The sequence below is a fragment of the Spermophilus citellus genome (assembly GCF_964194105.1).
Source record: "Spermophilus citellus genome assembly, chromosome: 18".
Taxonomy (NCBI): domain Eukaryota; kingdom Metazoa; phylum Chordata; class Mammalia; order Rodentia; family Sciuridae; genus Spermophilus; species Spermophilus citellus.
The window spans coordinates 69,401,922-69,408,279 of NC_138200.1; the positions used below are offsets into that span (position 1 = coordinate 69,401,922).

The 6,358-nt window shown below is 38.3% G+C and overlaps 1 long non-coding RNA gene across 1 annotated transcript; it reads left to right on the forward strand.

Moving 5' to 3' along the window:
- Positions 1 to 679: 679 nt before the first annotated feature.
- Positions 680 to 4,066, forward strand: LOC308637965. The gene is made up of 3 exons (XR_014019717.1): positions 680 to 795; positions 1,260 to 1,382; positions 4,024 to 4,066. It is a non-coding gene; the product is annotated as an uncharacterized lncRNA (long non-coding RNA).
- The last annotated feature ends 2,292 nt before the right edge of the window (positions 4,067 to 6,358 follow it).

Below are 6,358 nucleotides of genomic sequence, written 5' to 3' on the forward strand. Positions count from 1 at the left end.
GCCTCTCCCCTAGACCCCACCTATATTCTATGGCCCTGCTTGTCCTCCTGATCCACCCTTCCCCCTCCTTCCTACCCTGCCTCTCCTCTAGGTCCTACTCATGTTCCAGGGCCTGTCCCTTCCTCAGGTCCCACCCCTCTGTGAAGCCCTGCCCCCTTGTGACTCATTCTCCCCCTCCTTCAGACCCTGTCTCTCCTCCAGATCTTTCCCTTCTTCCTGTCCTGCCCCTCCTCCAGACCTCACCCCTCCTCTTTTAAATTTTTTTTGTTGCACATGGACACAATGCCTTTATTTTGTTTATTTATTTGTATGTGGTGCTTAGGTTTGAACCCAGTGCCTCACACATGCTAGGCAAGTGCTCTACCACTGAGCCATAACCCCAGCCCAACCCTCCTCTATAAGACCCTGCCTCTTCTCCAGACCCCACTTATCTTCCAGCCCCCCCTCCTGACCTTCCATCCCCCTCCTCCAGACTCTGCCCCTGTTAGTCTAGGATGAGCAGCTCCCTGGCTGCTGTGCTAATTGGCAATATATTCATAATGGTGCACAAATAACATCTGTTGTATAAACACTGACATCCTGCATTGGATGAATTATCTTGACTATTATCAAAATTTGACATACCATAAAATAAATTTAGAAAACTCACCTTTCTCTCTCTTTTATTCTCTGTAGATCATGAACATTTGAAATAAAATCAGAATTTGTTAAAGGGCAGATGACAGCCAGCCTTGAGCCCTGATGATCCCAGGATCCCATCCAGTGGGAGAACTCTAAGTATCAGTCCAAGCTTTTGTATGCTAATTGATTGATTATTTTTTCTTACTTTAGAGTTATTTTGCTATGTAATTCCCCATGGCCTTCAGTTCTGTGTAATAGGTTTTTCCTATTCAATTTTTAATTAATATTCTTTCAATTTTCTACAGAATTTTTAAAATATATTTTTAGTTGTTAGTGGATCTTTTTATTTTATTTATTTATTTTGTTTATTTATATGTGGTGCTGAGGATTGAACCCAGGGCCTAACACATTCCAGGCAAATGCTCTGCCTTTGTGCCGCAACTCTAGTCCTGTATAGGATTTTTAATTCTGTGAACTTCTATTTTTTTATTCATTTTCTATTTGATTACACCAATAAGGAATATTTTAAAAATTTAGTTTACTTTGTTTTTGATTGAGACAATTGTTTTGTTTGAGAGAATTGTCTTGTTTGGAAATGCTCATAATCAAATGATTTTAATTAATTTCCATTTATTAAGACATGTTTGAGACTGGGTGTGCAGCTCAGTGGCAGAGCACTTGCCTGGCATGTGAGAGGCCATGGAGTCCATCCCAGCACCACACACTCAGAAGATGTCTTTGACAGGACTCAAGCATGAGAGGTATAGTTTCAAAAGATCATGTATTGGGGCTGGGGTTGTGACTCAGCAGTAGGGTACTCGACTAGCACGTGCGAGGCCATGGGTTTGATCCTTGGCACCACATAAAAATAAGTAAATAAAACAAAGGTATTGTGTTGAACTACAACTAAAAGTAAAGAAAAAATTTTTAAAAAGATCATGTATTTACACATATACGCATATACCAAAGTGCCTCTTCCAAATTCATATGAAATTATTCTAAGAAAATTTCAAATCAGTTTTAAAAGAGAAGAGGGATGATGATATTTTTAATGTTAACCATTGATATTTCATGATATTTAAAACCACTATAGATGAAATCTCCTGAGATGCAAATCATTACAAAATGTAAGAGACAAGTCAGTAGCTGCTTTTTTGTAATTCAGATACATTTACTCAAAATAAGCTTTTAAAAAACATATTTTTTCTTTTCAAATTTAGAAAGCATTTTCATATGTCCTATTAAAGTTCTATATTCATCAGAAAGTTCTCTTATTCCTTGCATACAAAGGGATGGGCCTTCTAATGAGCATGATACTTTATGTTGTCAGGAATTCTTGTGGGAGAACTCTTTAAGTGTTTTGCCTCTGTTCAAAGTATCATTTAAAATGTATCAATTTGCTTTTGATTTCAGAAATTTGTCTGTCTTTTGAAATTATGTATTTATTAGTATTTAGGGTTATTCATGTAGGAAATGCCATGATTACATTTTATCCTAATGTTGGTGCCCCTATGTGCTTATAAGGTGGCTTTCAGAATGCAGTTTAGTATCTCTCTCATATTTGTTGGATTCATTAGAAAAGTACATGAACTTTTGATCATATTTAAATGGTTGCATTTGAATTATTAGAAGCAGAAATCAGACATGTTAGTATTGTGAGCTGAACAAAGTGCAGGTTTACTTTCATCATTTTGAGGAGGCTGACATAATGGCTTCTGCCTTGTTCTGTACCTGCCATGGTTGTCAGATGTCTCACCTGGAGAATTTTTTTTTTTTTTTTTTTTTTTGGCACTGGGGATTAAACCCAGGTCCTTGCTTGTGCTATGCAAGCCCTGAACTACATATGTCCCCAGTCTTTGTTACAATTTCATTTTGAGACAGGGTCTAGCTGAATTGCTAATGTCAGCCTCAAATTTGTGATCCTTCTGCTTTACTCTCCCAAATAGCCAAGATGACAGGCATGAGTCAAAGTGCCTGGCTTGTCCTGGAGTATTTTGATATCAGTATCATATGTTTCCAATGTGTTAATAATTTCCTAAGCTAGATTATGTTCATTTTTCTTATCAACAGTCAATAAAGCCTTTTTGTTGTTTTTTGATGGTATGCTTAATGTGAATATGGTTTATGATGTGACACCACTGTTTATGGTGATCTAGCTATGCAATTCACTGTAAGGAGAGTATTTTGATTCTGAGAGTCTCTCAAGTGTTTTAGGTCCAACATGTTTCCTTAAGAGGAGTGATTATTCATTTTCTATTTGATTATAAAAAGAAGACACAAATTCTTTTTTTTTTTTTTGTGGTTCTGGGGGTTGGTCCTAGGGCTTCCTGCATGCTAGGAAATCTTTCTACATCCCCAGCCCCATAGATCCTTTAGTTGTCATTAGCTTCATGATGAGCTAGTGACAATAAAATTACTTAGAAGTTCAACTAGATTTAGACTCATACAAGAGTGTGGGCATCCATAGCTCCTTGTGATTTCTAAAAGGTAGAGTGTTTTCTCACAGCACAGCAGCATCTAATATAATTTCTGGACCAAGCTGACACCTCTGCTTCTCTTGGCTCACCACTTCCTGCAGAGTTCTTGGAGGAGATGACTATTTCTTTGACTATTTGTCCCAGTCACAACTATTTGATTATATTGCTGCTAAAAAGGTATGCATAGAAATAAAATAGAGACAAGGATTCTTTGGGATAAATGATTCAGACACAGTGAGTCAATTTGCATTAGGACTTTTTTTTTTTTTATATAAAGTCAGTCTTTCAGGAAAGTTAAACCAGGAGTTGAAATAGAATCTCTAAAATGTCATTTTTTTTCTCCTCTATTGATCAAGTTTTAAGAAGGCAAACCTAGAACCTAGTGACAGCATAAAAATATAAGGAGTTTACTTATGTTATTACTTCAACATGAAATATGTAAAAGAAGCACATACTTTGAATTTTATATTAATTTGAACTATTTGATTTTTGTGTTATGAATGTTCATAATAAAATACAGAACTAGCTAAGAGTGTCAGTTACCAGTAATTAACTGTATGAATAATTAAACAAGTAAGTGTTTATTTAGAGGCAGGTTCTCACAGAGTTACTTAAGGCCTCACTAAGTTTCTGAGGCTGCCTTTGAACTCGAAATCCTCCTGCCTCAGCCTCCCAGGATGCTGAGATTACAGGCATGTGCCACCATGCCAGGATTAGTTTTATCTTTATACAGAGATTGAAAAGAAAGTGTAGAGATTTCCCAGGTAGCCTCAATCTGGTTTCTTCCCTTGTTATGACTTAGGTGAGCTGTCTCTAAAGTGTTAACATCTTAGACCATTTGTCATGAAGAAAAAATAATGGTATATTAACATTAACTGAAGTCACATATCCTTTGGATTCTCAGTTCTGTGTCTTCCTGTTCTAGGATCCCATCTAGGAGCCAACATGACATCCAGTCATCATGTCTCCATAGACTTCTCTTGGGGTGACAGTTTCTATGACCTTGAGAGCATTGAGGATGACTTGTCAGGTATTTTTATAATTTTTTTTGGAATTTTCCTTTGTTCATATTTAAACTGGGGCTGTGGGTCTGGGGGAGGCAGGTAACAGAGGTGAAGAGCTGCTCTGTCATCTCTTGTCCTTATTGTCATATTAGTATTGACTGTGCTCACCTGGCTGGGGCAGTGCCTTTCAGGTTTCCTTGTGTTTCTCATATTTAGCCTGGGGCTATTGGCCTGGGGAAGCTGGTCACTGAGATGAAAAGCAGCTCTATCATCTCCTGCCCTCAAGGTGAAATGGTAGTAATGGGCTGGGAATGTGGCTCAAGTGGTAGCGCGCTCGCCTGGCATGCATGCGGCCCGGGTTCGATCCTCAGCAACACATACCAACAAAGATGTTGTGTCTGCCAAGAACTGAAAATAAATATTAAAAAAACTCTCTCTCTCTCTCTCTCTCTCTCTCTCTCTGTCTGTCTCTCTCTCTCTCTCTCTCTCTCCCCTTCCCTCCCTCCCTCTCCCTCTCCTCTTTCTTTAAAAAAAAAAAAAAAAGAAATGGTAGTATTGATTGTGCTCACCTGCTTGAGGAAGGGACTTTCAGGTTTCTTACTATGAAGTTACTCTTTTTTTGCATGTCCACATTGTCTGTTCTTCTGGAGGAAGTTGTAATGCAGAGCCCACGCTTAGGGATCAGAGAGTTAGCTCTATCTCCTTGATGACTGTGTCTCTCTCAATTATATGGAATTCTTCTGCACAAGAGGTTTCTACTCAGCCTCATTTGTTTGTGTATTCAGTCATTTATATATATCAGTCATCTGGATAGTTTGATTAAGCTGTTTTTTGTTCTCCCCCCCTTTTTAAATACTACTATGTGGCTCAATTCATCCCTACTTTAACCATTGGGAATTCTTTCCATTGGAGATCTTTCCATTATCTCCTGTTGTCCTTTAACATATTTTCTGGTTTTGTCCCAAAGTTTTTTCTTTCTGATATTTAAATTACCCTGACTTATATATTTACTGTGTTACTCTTAGTATCAGCCATTTCTTCAAAGAGTCATGGCTCCTTTGATTGGAGAGTGATATTAAAATCTTTCATCTGGCAGGGGCTGGGGTTGTGGCTCAGTGGCAGTATACTCATCTGGCATGTGTGAGGCACTGGGTTTGATCCTCAGCACCACATAAAAATAAACAAATAAAATAAAGGTCTTTAAACAGTGTATAAAAAAATATTTCATCGTGCATCTTGATCCACACAACTGACAATGCAAAGAAGTTTATGTGTATTCTAATCTTTTCATACCCCCTAGTTATAACTATGTTTATGTGGAACCATCTGTGAATGTATTAAGCAAAATGTGAGTTTATACTGATCTACAGTCAATGGATTCTGACCCATTATGACATAGATCTCTCTGCCTTCATCCCTTATTTATCATAACTTCTCACCCCATCAGTGGGAAATCTAGCTCCCAGTTTCTGCCATATAATTAATTCATTGTTCCATTATGAGCAATGAATTCATTATTGCTCCAGATTATGGGCTGTGACATAATAAGAAATACACATTCAGCCTCTGCACCCAGTTCCTGGTGCAGCACTCCTAAAATCTTTATATTTGCTGAGTGACAGAGGTGTTAGGAGCATTTTTTTGTCCTAATATTGATTCTTTTACCTTGGTTATTTGCACAGAGCTCCTAAATCCTGCAGAATCTCCTGGGGGCCTAGGAGGGGCTTGTGCTTTAATAAGGACTTTTGGTGGGCTCTAGGGAAGCTTCAGGATGGAGGATGGTCATGAGAAAAACCACAGGAAGGGTGGTGTACCACAACTCCATGTAGATGGAGACTCCTGTGCTGGGAGGCACCTGGGCCTCATCCTGCATAACTCTTCCTCTGTAATTTTGTCTTTTCTAGAATGTCATAAAAGGTAAACCATACAGCATGTAGCCTCTTCAGCCTGGCTTATTTCACTTAGTGTACCAGGTAGAATTTATCTATTTCTCTGTGTAGGGTGGTAGTTCATTCCTTTATATTCTGTGTTGGTTATGCATTCAGGTATCAGAGGACATTCTTTTTTTTTGAATTTTAATATTTATTTTTTAGTTTTCAGTGGACACAACATCTTTGTATGTGGTGCTGAGGATTGAACACGGGCTGCAGGTATGCCAGGCGAGCACGCTACCACTTGAGCCACATCCCCAGCCCTGGGAGGACATTCTTATTTGTGATCTGATCAGCATCATAGAGCTGCTATTCATAATTATAT